General features: G+C 34.4%; 1 protein-coding gene and 1 long non-coding RNA gene across 11 annotated transcripts in view; one reads left to right on the top strand and one right to left on the bottom strand.

Moving 5' to 3' along the window:
• The window catches only part of LOC116286534 (octopamine receptor beta-2R), a 54368-nt gene that overhangs the window by 4111 nt on the left and 35640 nt on the right, over positions 1-14617 (bottom strand). For 3 of the 10 annotated variants that reach the window (XM_031693077.2, XM_031693086.2, XM_031693087.2), the window contains one exon: positions 4792-4855. The exons of 6 other annotated variants lie outside the window; for them this stretch is intronic. The gene's annotated coding sequence lies outside the window, so the exon portion shown is untranslated. Of the gene's footprint in view, positions 1-399; positions 464-4791; positions 4856-14617 lie in introns of those variants that run through there. One more of the 10 variants, XM_031693088.2, reaches the window with a different exon arrangement.
• Positions 7676-8125, top strand: LOC116286536 (uncharacterized). The gene is made up of 2 exons (XR_004195968.2): positions 7676-7911; positions 8000-8125. It is a non-coding gene; the product is annotated as an uncharacterized LOC116286536 (long non-coding RNA).

The following is a 14617-nucleotide window of genomic DNA, read 5'->3' as shown; positions in this document are numbered from 1 at the left end:
GGCACGAGCACAGACACGAAAGTAAATTTAAACCTTCACATGTGGAAAAAAGAAGAAAACAAAAAAAATCCTTCAAATTAAGCAACCTATTCTCACAAATACGTCAAACCAACTGAGACAAGTAGTTAAATCTATGTCAATGTTGCCAAAGATATTTCCTTCGAGTTTCGTGTTTGATTAGACAAGAAGTTAAAAGTGTAGAGCAGATAACATCGATCAGTGAGTACTTGGAAATCGTGGTCACATCCATCAAGAGAATATAATATCTTAAGCGAGAATGCCCTCTGATCGAACTAATTATAGAAAACAAGGCAGAGCCGCGTGCAGATTTCTCACTTACTCTCTAAAATATTCCTGTCGGATTGTTACAAGATTTAGACGCCTTATAGAATTACTTACCAAATTCGAAATACTCTGCCAAATTTTACAAAGAATTTTCAGGAAGCAAACGACATCAGTTACCGCTTTGCTGATCTCTGTTTTATACAGAAGTTGCCACCCTTTTTAATGCTCATAATTTCTCTTCGGTAACGTTATATACAAGTGATGAATGGCACTGATAAATGGTAGCTTTAGTTTTTATGATTAATTCGGTAATTCCGTATAAGAGGCCATCGAGCAGCACTTTGTATAACGTTAATCTACATAAGTCTTTGATGTCAAAGTCATAAATCTTAAGAATTTGAGTCTGGTTGCAAACAATTTGGCAAATACTTAATCTTTACCATGCTTTAGGTCTATTCTATTTATATTATATTTTTTTCTATTTCTTTGCTATTCTGAATTTTTGTCCAACTTGGCTATAGGTACAAATATATTTTACCATTAATTTTGGTATGGATTAAAAAAAAAGTGTACAAAAAAGCATTACATAGCTGTTGCCTGGAAAAAGGCGTAAGAATATCATTCCACTGGGATATCTTTTGATTTTTCTTGCTCTTTACAAATATGCCAAACTTTATATGACATGCATATACACATTTTTTTTAGAAAATTCACCTGTATTCTTCGTTATGAATTCAATAACAAAGTCCAGCAGCTGCCGCCCATACAATTCATTTTTAAATGGAAAGATTGGCAAGAACTTCAAACCCAATCAAACTGTTTTCAGCATTTGGCAGAGCATCTTGAACTTTATCACGTCATTCAGCATCGCTCCAGGAGATCTATCTTTTAATTCGTCATTGAGCTAAAATGCTCTAAAGAATCTAAAGGCTTTTTTCTTATTTTGAATCGAATTTTAAATAGTCGCACATAGTACTTTTACTTTGTCTTTAATCTAATTTCCCTTTCGGGAAAATTCAAAATCAAGCAAAACAAGAACTTAATAAAGGAGTAAGTTCGTTGTTGAATGGAGAGTCCAAGAAAGGTAAAGCTATACGATGGAGTGGTTGGGAATTCGGCCAGATTTTGGTCTGAGGCCCTGAGGCTTTGGATCAAGATCATGTCATGCTGTCGGAATTCGAAAGTCGAAGTAGAATTATTTCATCCACTGCAAGCCACACCAAACAGATGTTGTTAATTATGTTAGTACTTGTATAGATTGTAATTTTTACTTATATTCTTAGTTTGTTCATCTGAATTTCAAGGTGATCGGCTGATATGGATAGTGGGAAGACACACTGCTAAAGTAATGCACAAGTCGTAAAACGTTTTTCATAATGGCTCGGTGGAAGTCATGGGCTACATAGTTTTGAAGATGTGATTCCGTAAGAAAATATAATGTTTTGTAATCATTATTATTAGTTATTTATTATTATCATTTTATTATTATTATTATTGTTATTGTTATTATTATTATTACTATTATCATCATCATCATTTATGATATCAGAACTGATAAAAATGAAATCTCTGAATCCATTCACTTTATAGAACGAGGACAGTTTTCCTGCTTCGTTTTCTTAATCTAAATAAAAATGAAACGCATAAAAATGAGATATCAGTCAATGTCTTTTTAAACAAAGCTGTACACACAAAAGTGACACCAATTGGAGTGGAAAAATACGTTTGTCATTTTTAATGTGTATTTTGTCTGAATTTATAACTAAGGCAAGTCATTGCTGTACTGGCAGTCATGTCAAGTCTACAGACCTTGTTGACCTGCATTTGTCAAACTAATGACACAGGGATTGAAACTCCCACAGGATTTCCTGATTTTTTTGATTTTCTTTCAGGTTTTAGTCCGGTACCTAGACACTGATATGTCATCATAGAGTGGGGGAGAGGGGAGTGGGGAGTGGGAGTGGGGAGTGGGGATGTGGGAGTGGGGGAGGGGACTGGGGGAGGGGGGGAGTGGGGGGTGGAGTGGGTGGGTAGTGGGGGGGTGGAGAGTGGGGAGTGGGAGTGGGGAGGGGAGTGGAGTAGTGGGGGTGGGGGTGGGAGTGTGGGAGTGGGGATGGGGTGGATGGAGTCGGGAATTGATGTAGGGTAGGGTAAGAGTAGTAGGGCGTGGGAGTCGATAGGGTAGGGAGTAGGGACGTAGGGGTGGATGGGGTAGGGAGAGTAGGGAAGTAGGGAAGTAGGGAGTAGGAGTAGAGTAGTAAGTTGTGACTTTTGTTCCTGGAGATCAGAATTATTTTTAGATAATAATAATAATAATAATAATGATGATTTTATATAGCGCCTTTTCCTAAAGTCCTAAAGCGCTTTACAAGTATATTAAAGTTATTTATAAATATTTTTGTATGTATATTTACAATAACATTGATATAAATGATTAAAAGTCAATAATTAATATAAATAAAAATATGTATAAATCTTCTATCAATTAGTAAAAGTTAGAATCATATATATGTATGAGTTTTATTAAATAAAGTATTTTTTGAATAAATGAGTTTTTAGATTTTGTTTAAAATTGTCATTTGATTGGCTGGCTCGTATACGATATGGTAAATCGTTCCAAAGTTTGGGAGCACAAGTTGAGAAAGCACGTAGTCCATAGGTTTTCAGATTATATTTCATCTAGATAGATGGAATGGAGGAATAAATAAATAAAAGAATAGATGAAAATAAAATGATATCATAAAATCAGAAAGAATGATAAATTGGTTCCAAAAAAAGAAAGAAAAAAAAAAAAAAAAAAAAAGAAATCGATTCCGTCGAAAGATAAGCATTCATGTTTGTGAGAAGGAGACAAATAGTTGAAAGAAAGGAAAAAACGAAGCTGATTATCTGGATATAATCGACGCGCATCTGAAAAAGATCAAAACAAAACAAACAGAAACAAATGATAACGATAACGGCGTGGAAAAAGACCAAAAATATCAACAGAAATAATAAATTGGATAGAAAAAGCATGGAATAAAAAAATGAAAGAAAATAGAATAGTTAGTTTGAAAGGAAGGGGGAAGGTAGAAAAGAACAAAGAAAGAAAACAAAAGCAACAACGACAAATAAAAACAGTCGACGGAACGATGGTAAGGAAAAAAAAAAAAAAAAAAAAAAAAGAAAGAAAGAAAGAAAAGAAAAGAAAAGGAAACCAAAAATTAACAAGTGGATGATCTAGAATATTTTTTGTTTTATGAAAGCAAAAAGAAATCTTTGAAATCAGCAGAGAATATCACACGCACCAAAACACGACCACACAAGCCATTAAAAAAGAGATAAAAAACTGAAATTGAATCGGCTCCCTTTTTGTATGCAAATGGAGGCAAAAAAGGTACGTTTATAGACTACCATCATCGAACCTTATTGCCTGAAGGTTGGGATTTAATGGGACCGCTTCAGATTGCTCTTCAAGAAACAAATGAGTAAGATAATATCTGACAAACAAATATCATTATGTTAATTTAATAACTTTTTGGGGGTTCGTTCATAGTAACTTGGTAACTTATATAGGTAGGTATATCAATTATTTGAAAAAATATATTTATATACATATATGTTTGGGTGCTATTTTTAATTTGACTATAAAAAGTAAACTAAGGGTAAGTCGGCGTTCGAACATGCTAAAAACCTCATTAAGTATTCTAGAACAACAAGTTTGGTTATAACTTTTTACAGAAAATTAATTATAACAAAATTATATTTTTATATATTTGTATCTATATCCCAAATGCGTCAAAGTTTTAGGGATTTGGAATGTATGTACCCATGCATGGCACCCATGCATGAAACCGATGAAACCTTCCAGATCATACCGAAAAAATATCGAATCGTCGGAACTAGAAGGCATTATACATTGTTTATGCGAACCATATCTCGTAGCAATCGTGTTTCACGCAAAAAGCTAATATTTGTAAACTAACAACCAGAGTAATGAGATGTTATTTTGATGATATTGCTATTAATATTATGAATAATCTTAAATTTGATGTTCCATTTACAGAGGTATGGATTTTTAGGTATTGGCAGATGATAAGAGAGCAGATGTGTTGGGAATTCGATAAAAGAATAAAAATTAAGGTTTTGTATTCTCAAAACTCTAACGTGAACTTCTATTTGGGCAGTTCGAAGTATATACTTGTAAAGTAAGAATTCAGTAAAACAATAGCTATTTTAAATTGCTAAACGCAGGTGCAAGGAGACCTTTTTCTACCAACCTGCACGATCTAACAAAGTTAGTCTAAAAATAATAAAATAAAAACAAACAAAAGATAAAAAAATATATGAAATATTGTAAAAGCTTAAACGTACGTATATCTGAGTAAGAGCAAGACAACATTCTCTTATGCTTGTACTTATTGAATTTTGTACGTTTGCCCTACCTTCAATTGGGACTTATGAAAATTACTTTAGGAAGTCCAAAAAGAAAGGAAAAATTACTTCGTTTGTATCAAACACATTTACCTTTTAGTGGAGAAAAAAGAACGATCAAGACTGAATCCTCCAATAGCTATAGTTGCAGTTGAGCCTGCAATGAGATATTTTTTGTTTTAGAAATCATACAAGTGAGGCTATCGGGTCGATACAATGCTTGTTGTCTCATTTGCATCTCATTTGCATGCATCAATAATATCTGCTATTGGCTTCGTATGTATGTGTACCTCCAATTATCCAGCAATGTTTTATATACGCTCACGTCTCTCAAAAGGCTGACGGCAGCGTAAAGTCTAGATTTTTGGGTGGTTTGCTGGTTACATAGTGATGAAATACCTGCGTCAAAGGCAAGCAGATGTTTATGTCAATTTCATTTTTTGTTTCTTATTTTTGACACAAAATTCTTCACGAAATTTGGCCTAATTTATCGACTAAAAACAAATGACTGGAGTCATTATTTTTTCTCTCTTCTGAATGCGTCATTGGACTTTTCAAAGGAACTGTCGAAGTACCATTTTTTACCCTAGTCTTTCTAGCCGTCTTCTTTAATAAATGTTAGTGTTTCTAAAGCGAGTTGTAATATTTTATGTCACTGTGCGAAGATGAAGTATTTAGGGGGAAAAAAAACCAAGACAGTTAAAATTATTTATAGCCAAATCAGCCATAAATTGATATCTATAATCAAAATGCGAATTTAGGATTATTGCCACAAAATAGGCGGCCATATTTAAGATGAGCACAATCTTTCATTTTTACGCGAAGCGTAGAAACGAGTTATTGCGAGGGGTCTGAATATGCAGATGTGTCACTCACTCACTGAGTAAGGCGTTAGCAGATCGATAATCAAACGTTTATCAAAAGAATCAAGGAAAGATGCAAGTTGAAGTAAAATAATACGATTAACGCCTACACCAAAATTCCAATGAGTCCAATGAGTTGCTGATTTGTTAAAGTAAATAGAAACGCTTATGTACATTCGTCAACATATTTAGATTTTTTCAGAAGATTCGTAGGTAGAGCCGGATGCATCGAAAAAATTATTATCATTAGATTTCAAAACGAGTCATGGAGTCTTGAAGAAAGTTTGGCTAGTTTTGTCATCCAAATAAGCCGTTCTGTAAAAAGTAGATTGATCGTCGGATATCACAGACAGCCGAAGCAATGTTCTTGTATGTTTACTGCGACTCAATGGATGTCGCTCGAGACAACTAACGAGAATTTGCTTCAATAAATAATCAGTAATCGGTAATAATCAGCGAAATACTTTGAAACCTTCAACAAGCATAAGGACACAGGGCACCCAATTTCTGGAAAGTGCAACTAGTATCCACGAGTTTGCCAAAGGGCGGTTTGATTTACATCGTTATATACTTAACCGCCCGTCTTCACGTATGTCATATTTAAGGTTTTAGCTCTATTCCCTTATAGGAAATGATGCTTCGTTAATGCACAAGCCGAACGATTTTATGTGCTCATTTATTAGCGTTTTAGATTGCTTATATTTCCAAATCATATCGATATAGCATCCATCGTAGGTAAGCTAAAGGGAGGTATAAATAGATAAATTGTATAAGCCCTTTTTTTACTGATAATACAATTGGACAACTTAGTAAGTCAGAGCTTTGAAATACATACGTCCAAATTAATTAATAAATAGGAAAAACATTTTTTAAATGAGTCAAGAAACAAACAAAGTTGTAGGTGCATGGTCTAGACTCGAGTGATTGTTTTCAAGCGACTTTCTTTGATCTGGTTCGATTTTACACTGAACTGGAAATTTCTACTTCACCCAAGTCGTTATCTTGTGGCCAAGTGCTAGGGAGATGTATGGTTTTCTTTTTATAGAAACGTCATAAAACTGGGGGGAAAAGCCCTACAAAAAGTGTATCATAACAAGAGGTTCACCATGTTTTCTTCTAAACGAATTCTAAAGATGAAATCTACTCACACAAAATTATGTTGCCTCGTTATGATGCATGTTTACCGCGCGTATTTTTAAGAAGACTAGGAACCACACTAAAAAATAACTAATTTGCATGCGACACTGTATTCATTTCGCGTCTAGCTTTCTTTCTTTCTATCTTCAACCCTGAAGGCTTACTTCCCGACCGTGAGTGAAAGTATCTTTCTGATAGATGTATTTTGCTACTCTCAAGATAAGCTGTGACTGCATGCCAAAGGGTCTGAGTAGATATCAGCGTACGTGCGTGCACGTTTTTAGCTTTACTTGCTGTAACCTGAACGCTCACATAAATAAATACATAGAATGTGTACATTGAGTTTAGTAAAGCAAATACAGGATTTAAATTGGTAGTCGATAAGCAAACAACACTTAGACATTGATGACGGAAATATCTTGGTTTTTCAAGAAAAAAAAATAGTCAGAAACAAAGAGTTTTGATTTTTGGCAGTTGTTTGTATAGTATGATTTTCACAGATTGAAAATAGAAATATATATGTATATAAACGCAATTCTAGCCAGGCCTCTGAAGTCTAGCCATAAAAAAAATTGATAGATCAAAGACTTTCACTAAGACCTACCTTTTTAAAAATATCTTGTTATATATTTATAATTTATAATAATTATTTATGTATTTGAAGCCAGAAGGAGGAAAGAAGACGGAGGGGAGGGAGACAAACAAAGGCAGGAATTATATAACTTTAGTATTTTGTTTGTTAGCTTCTTATTTGATAATTATATTTTATGTCTACACGTAATTGGAAACATGTTTCCTTCCATGGATAACCTTTATCCAACAAACCAGTCGCACCCATGCATTAACATCGCTTACAATTGGCTACAAGGCGAAAATGCTAGTTGTCAATCCAAGACTTAAAGAACACTAAACCGAGTCTTATGTATTTTACTTAAGGATTCATATGATGAAAAATAAATAAAAAAAGGAAACAAAAATCCATGGCAAACGATGGGATCCGGACCCACGTCTATAAAGAAAAACAACTGGGCAAAAAAATTTGGTTCCACCGTATTATATACTTGAGACATCCGAAGAAACTGAGGTGCCGTATGGATTTTGGTTCTAATGGCAACATTTTATGGCCGATTCGCCCTTAGTGAAATGATTGGGCGGGAAACTGTTTTAGCCCAAAGGCATTAGGGGATAAACCAGCCGGTCCCATGGTCAAACCGTACGTACAGCTAAATCCGTTGCACTATCTGCAGCACACATCGATTTTAAGTGGAAAATAATCTAGTCCCTTGTCCTTTGTTCTTTAGGCTATTGTTATGACACATTCAGGCCTGGTCCAGTTTGGATAAAAAGCGGGTTCTTAAGAATGGATGGATGACCTTGGGAGACTACGTACTACAAGTGAATGAAACATGACTTCTTTCATTCATTCATTCATTGTTTGTTTGTTTGTTTGTTTGTTTGTTTGTTTATTTCTTTATTTCTTTCCCTCTCTCTCTCTCTCTCTCTCTCTCTCTCTCTCTCTCTCTCTCTTTATCTCTTTCGTTTTTTCTTTCTTTCTTTCTTTCTTTCTTTTTTTCTTTCTTTCTTTCTTTCGTTCGTTCTTTCTTCCTTCCTTCCTTCCTTCCTTCCTTTCTTTCTTTCTTTCTTTCTTTCTTTCTTTCTTTCTTCTTTCTTTCTTTCTTTCTTTCTTTCTAGCTTTCTTTCTAGCTTTCTTTCTTTCTTCCTTCCTTCCTTTCTATCTTTTGAAAAGTATATTCGCTATTTCACTATTTTTCAAAGTACAGTATGCTTAAAATAGATGATGGTTAACCACTCCATGACCGCTGTAGACCAGCTTGTAAACTCATTTTACCGCGGTTTTTCATCATAAATAAAAATATTTTGTCTCTTACAGCAACTACTTTAGGTAAATACCTGGAATCGATTATTTCAGGATGAAAATAAACAGAATAATGCCATTTTATGAAACCACCGACAAGACAACGGCAAATTTATGAGGTTCAAAACAGTTCAACCGCCATTTTGCATATGAGCTAAAAAAAACTATAATCGATATTGGTAGGCAAACTAGGGTCTTTATTCAGTAACAGGGATACGGACAAATGAAACCCTTGAAGAAATTGATGTTTACGTTTTCCTAGACAGATCATTTGAGAGTTTAATTTTGAGGGAGGGTAATCACGGTAATTATTTCAGAAGTAGAACTGATATTAGGGTTCTGGCAGGTTGAAATCTAATAAATTATGGTTTGCAATCATCTATTAGGAAAGAGTAAGATATGGCCGCCATATTAGTTAATATATCAAATGGAACTGATGACAATTACAAATAGTTTGGTTAATTAAATATAGCGACGAAGACAAGTCAAGATCTCTTTCGTCTGTATTTTCTTTTAAAAAAAACAAAAAAAAAAAAAAAACACTGATGCCTACCATACTAATGGTTAAAACAGTAAACAGAAACTGATTACCAATCATTAAGATGTTTCACGGGTTCGAATCCCACCTGAAGCTCGCACTTTTTTGGAGAAAAATTTGCTTGACTAAATATAATTTACATCTGTGAATTCTGATAGTTGATGAACGCAGTCTGGCAGCTGGCACTGAAAATGATCAAGTCTTGGGGGAATCACGCATGCGCAAAGCACATGACGGTGGTGCGCCACTAGTGGAGTCGAACTACAAATAAAATCGCATATCTCCTGAACTCACTTGGGTTAGTTTGATTAGGAAGTGATTCGAAATTGAGCCTTAAAGTAGGCAGTTACTAGGAGCGCGCCACTAATGAAATCAAACCACAATAAAACTGATCGCGTATCTACGTACTGAACTCACTTGGGTTAGTTTGATTAGGAAGTGATTCGAAATTGAGCCTTAAAGTAGGCAGTTACTAGGAGCGCGCCACTAATGAAATCAAACTACAATAAAACTGATCGCGTATCTACGTACTGAACTCACTTGGGTTAGTTTGATTAGGAAGTGATTCGAAATTGAGCCTTAAAGTAGGCAGTTACTAGGAGCGCGCCACTAATGAAATCAAACCACAATAAAACTGATCGCGTATCTACGTACTGAACTCACTTGGGTTAGTTTGATTAGGAAGTGGTTCGAAATTGAGCTATAAAGAAGGCAGTTAGTAGGAGCGAGCCACTAAAGTGGATTCAGACCACAAATAAAACTCATTGCGTATCTGCTGAACTCACTTGGGTCAGTTTGATTAGGACGTGATTCGAAATTGAGCTATATAAATGTAGGCAGTTAAGTAGAAGTGCGCCACTAGTGAGGTCAAATAATTGCGTATCTAGATCACTCAGGACTTGGAATTCGATAACTGGGTGGCGCCACAAAATTGCTCAGCAGGCAGTTAGTGAAGTCTCTCAGAGTATCTCAAGATATTTGACAAAACATTGATATTCAAGGGCTTACCCCAATGTAGCTCTATCGCTTGTCCCACAGTATTTCTTTCTCTGTGCAAGCATGGAATGTCATCTCTTCTCTGTGATATTTTTACTTTACTTTTGTTTATAAAATACCTATCGCGCTCAAAGCGTATTAATTTTAGCTTCTTAAGTGATTTGTATTTCCCGGCTGATTTCCGGTACCCAAGATTGAATTTATCTATATATACATATTTTTAATTTGCACAACATTGTTTCAGAATCAAACGCCCCTAGGCGAAATGAAAACCAATCGAAAATTAAATTAATAAAAAGCCAAGGTAGAAAACAGCAAGCGAGGATTTGCACACACACACACACACACAGATCACATCGGCAGGTAGTACGTTTTTCAATAACATTAAATTCAAAAGGTAGTCAAAAGATAGAGTACCTTTTCAATTTAATATTATTTAGAAAATAAAAAATAAAAATCATAATACGAATAAATTAAAAACTATAAATTATTATTTCCTTCACGAGGGGTGGAAGAGTCAATATAATATCACTTTCTCATAAAAGCTTCTTAGTTTTTTTCGTGGCATTAATAAGTAAAAGCCCTAAGAAGCTGTGGTTACAATGTAAACTAAGACACTAAAAGCCTCGTGGTACTTTTAATTCAGTAAAGTTTGAGTTTATTTCAATTTTGAGTTTGTCACCCTCGATCAAAACAATGCGAAATTTTCTCCTACAAATCAATTACCGATGGCTTTTCGTGCAACGAAAGTAAATAGATCTTGGCATGACTTTTCAGACAACAAAAATGTTTTGATGCTTCTCATTATGTGTTGCTGTATTTGTTTTCAAGGCTATTTGTGTAGAGTTTCAATTATTCATGATTATTCAGGACTGCGGGTTGTTTTCACCGTTCTTTTCCATGTGTTGTCGAGCTCCCCAAGTCAGAAATAGATATCTCTAATATATATCCAGGCACGAGAAAAAAAAAAAAAAAAAAAAAAAAATCTCAATAGATGTCTTGCTGATAAATTTATTTCAATTAATAAATATATAGCAATGTGATCAGTGCAAGATCTGGTTGACAATGTAGACACCTGTTAGGACAGAAAATTATCTTAAAAACATTATTGAATTTGAAGTCAGAATTTTTCAATTTAGCTTTTTTATTTATTTGTTATAGCATAAAGGTGTTGTAGTTGTTGTTGGTATTAGTAGTCGTAGGGTAGTAAAGGTAATGTTGTTGATGGTCATTGGCGAAAGTAAAAGTAGTAATAGCAGTTGTTGTTGTTGTTGTTGTTGTTGTTGCTGTTAAACAGCAGTTGTCTAGTGACAGAGTGGTATAATGATAATGGCGGTGATAGTGAAAACAATAGTAGTGGAAGTAACATGCAGTAGTAGTAATAATAGTAGTGGTAGTAGTACCTGTTGTAGTATATTGGTACTTGTAATGGCAGTGGTGGTGGTGGTGGTCAGGGGCGGATCCAGGACTTTGTTCAGGGAGGAGTGCTGCGCACAAAGCTAACCCAGGGAGGGGTGCACCCCTTAGAATCAAAGGGAAAAACCGTGTTGGTTATCTTCGAAGTAGGGGCACAAAGTGGAACCAGAGAGGGATGCGCACCCCCTGCACCCCTCCCCTGGATCCGCCCCTAGGCCTGGTGGTGTGGTAGTGGTAGTGGTAGTGGTAGTGGTAGTGGTAGTGGTAGTGGTAGTGGTAGTGGTAGTGGTAGTGGTAGTGGTAGTGGTAGTGGTAGTGGTAGTGGTAGTGGTAGTGGTAGTGGTAGTGGTAGTGGTAGTGGTAGTGGTAGTGGTAGTGGTAGTGGTAGTGGTAGTGGTAGTGGTAGTGGTAGTGGTAGTGGTAGTGGTAGTGGTAGTGGTAGTGGTAGTGGTAGTGGTAGTGGTAGTGGTAGTGGTAGTGGTAGTGGTAGTGGTAGTGGCTGTTGTGGTGGTGGTGGTAGTGGACCGTGGTGGTGGCTGTGGTGGTGGTGGTGGTGGTACTGGCTGTGGTAGTGGTCGTGGTAGTGGTCGTGGTAGTAATAGTAGCTAGCAATTCTTACTTCTTCTTAGTACTGTAGGTCTTAGTAGTATGTCGTTCTGAAATCTTATCTTACAATTCAACATTTAATATTTCGTTAAAAGCAAACAAATTGATCACATGCTTTAGGAAAGTCATTTTATCATTTTCATTCTTTGTTTCTCTTAATTAACAATAACAATAATATATAAGTCATTAGTTTATATTCTTTAAGGATCAAAATGGGGTTTCATTTGTTCCTAGCCTAAACAAGCCTTCTTTATGAATAAACTGTCCTTCTATCCTCCACTATACTAATAACTGCAATGGTGTTTACGATCCCCCCTTGTAAGGGAAATACTTATATCAAAATAGCCTTAAGGACTGAAATATTTAGAACGTGATGTTGTGCAGTGTGGGAGCAGAGATGTCAGTGTGGGTAGAGAAAGTTGATTAAATGTTATGCTGTAAAGTTTGATTTGATGTTGCTGCACGTATGCTTTTGAATCAAACTAGAATGAACTGCCATAGTATTACCTGTTTTTTTCTCTAATATTATATAATAGTCTATTTATATTATTTGTAAATAGTAGTTTGAGATTTAGGGTCACGAGTTTATTAGTGTGGACAGTATTTAGTGCTTCCCTCTTTAAATAAAGTATTTACTATTATTATTGTTATTAATATTATTATTATTGTTAGTATTATTATTATTGTTATTATTATTATCATCATCATCATTATTATCATTATTATTATTATTAATGATGATAATAATGATGATGATGATAATATTAATAATATTTACTATTAATTATTAATATCATGGAAAGCTTTATTACAATATTCTCAAATATGTCTTACAACAATTTCGAACCTAAAGGCCCAATTAATGCTGATTAAACTTAATTAAACTATAAATAATGTGAAACCTAATCGAAAAACTGATAGGCTAAAAAATTATTGCAAAATATGTATATATACTGAAATGAACTAACGAATAGTATGTACTATTAGACAACATTATAGTTATAAACATTATTATTTTATTATTATTATCATTATTATTATTGTTATGGTAGTGTTTCAGACGTTATATTCCCTTCTACAACTAAACAAAAATGAGGAGCCTATTGCGTAACAAATCTCTGTTAAGAAACCTTAACTAAAAAGAATAATAATGATAATAATTATTATTATTAATATGAAATTATTATTTTTATTATCATTATTATAACTACAACCACATCAATATTGTAATATCTAATACAAGGTAAATGCAAACAATAAACATAAATAAGCAAATGTAAACGGACAGACAGACAAATAGATGAGAGAAGCCAATATTTTGTTTTGTAATTTATCGCCGGAGTTCATCAAAGCAAATAAAAATAAGGTTAAGGAGTTATAATGAAATATTTAAATAAAATAAGTAGTGATTGTGACTTCAATATAAATCCTGACTTCAATATACTATTTTTAGTATAGTAATAAGAAATTTAGGCACAGATGTTTTTCAAAAATTCTAAGTCAGAGACAAGCATTTCAAGTATTACTTGCTGCTTGTTTTTTTTTTTTTTTTTTTTTTCTTTCATCAATTCCTTTCCTTTCCTTTCCTTTCCTTTCCTTTCCTTTCCTTTCCTTTCCTTTCCTTTCTTTCCTTTCCTCTCCTCTCCTCTCCTTTCTTCTCCTCTCCTCTCCTTTCCTCTCCTCTCCTTTAGTCTATATCTTTGTTTCTTTACTATTTCCTTTCCTATTTTTTTTTCATTTACCTTCCATTTCATTTCCGTGGTTTTGTACCCTTTTTGTCTCCTTATCCTTTCCCTCTTCTCTCCTTCTTTTTTCCTTCTCTTCCTTCAATTCCTACATTCCTTTTTCACGATTTATTTTTTGCGAAATTCTACAAAATTTTTCAATAACTTTCCCCCATACCAGCTCTTTCAGAACAGAATATAGAAAAATCTAGAGTGCAGCTCTGGACTTCACTTACCTCTTAAAATTTTTTATAATAATAATATGCGTCGATCATAATGAAAGCATATTACAAAAATAAAAAATAAAATCGTCAGAATCGCACACGATAGTACGTGAAGTGGCTTTGCGTTTGATTAATATCAATATAACCATGTACTCGGAAAATTCATCATACTTAATGAATGGATGAATGGACTAAGGATCACTGAAGGGTCAAGCAGCATCAGTATTATCCCAAGGAAGGAAAAAATTATCAATAATTCTTTTGAGATTTATTGCTTAAGGCAATCCTTAATTAACACGGCTGATATTGGATGTAAAACACTTGATGAGTTGTCATTGTTGATGGCTAAAGTGAATTCCAATTTTGCACTAATTTGACGTGTGTCTTGCACGTCTCATGTCATTACTAATGGATTTTTTTCTTTGGCGATCATGTGCTATCAAAATATAATTAACAGAATGTGGACATTACGCGGAATCAGTACCATTTTTTTACTCGAGCCTCTCATCTCTACATCACTATCTCTACCAGTATGTTGA

The sequence above is a fragment of the Actinia tenebrosa genome, unplaced genomic scaffold, assembly GCF_029948245.1.
Source record: "Actinia tenebrosa isolate PJP-AT-01 unplaced genomic scaffold, QUT_ActTen_1.0 PGA_scaffold3__52_contigs__length_22856419, whole genome shotgun sequence".
In the NCBI taxonomy this organism is placed as follows: Eukaryota; Metazoa; Cnidaria; class Anthozoa; order Actiniaria; family Actiniidae; genus Actinia; species Actinia tenebrosa.
This window is presented reverse-complemented; position numbering and strand designations above follow the sequence as displayed.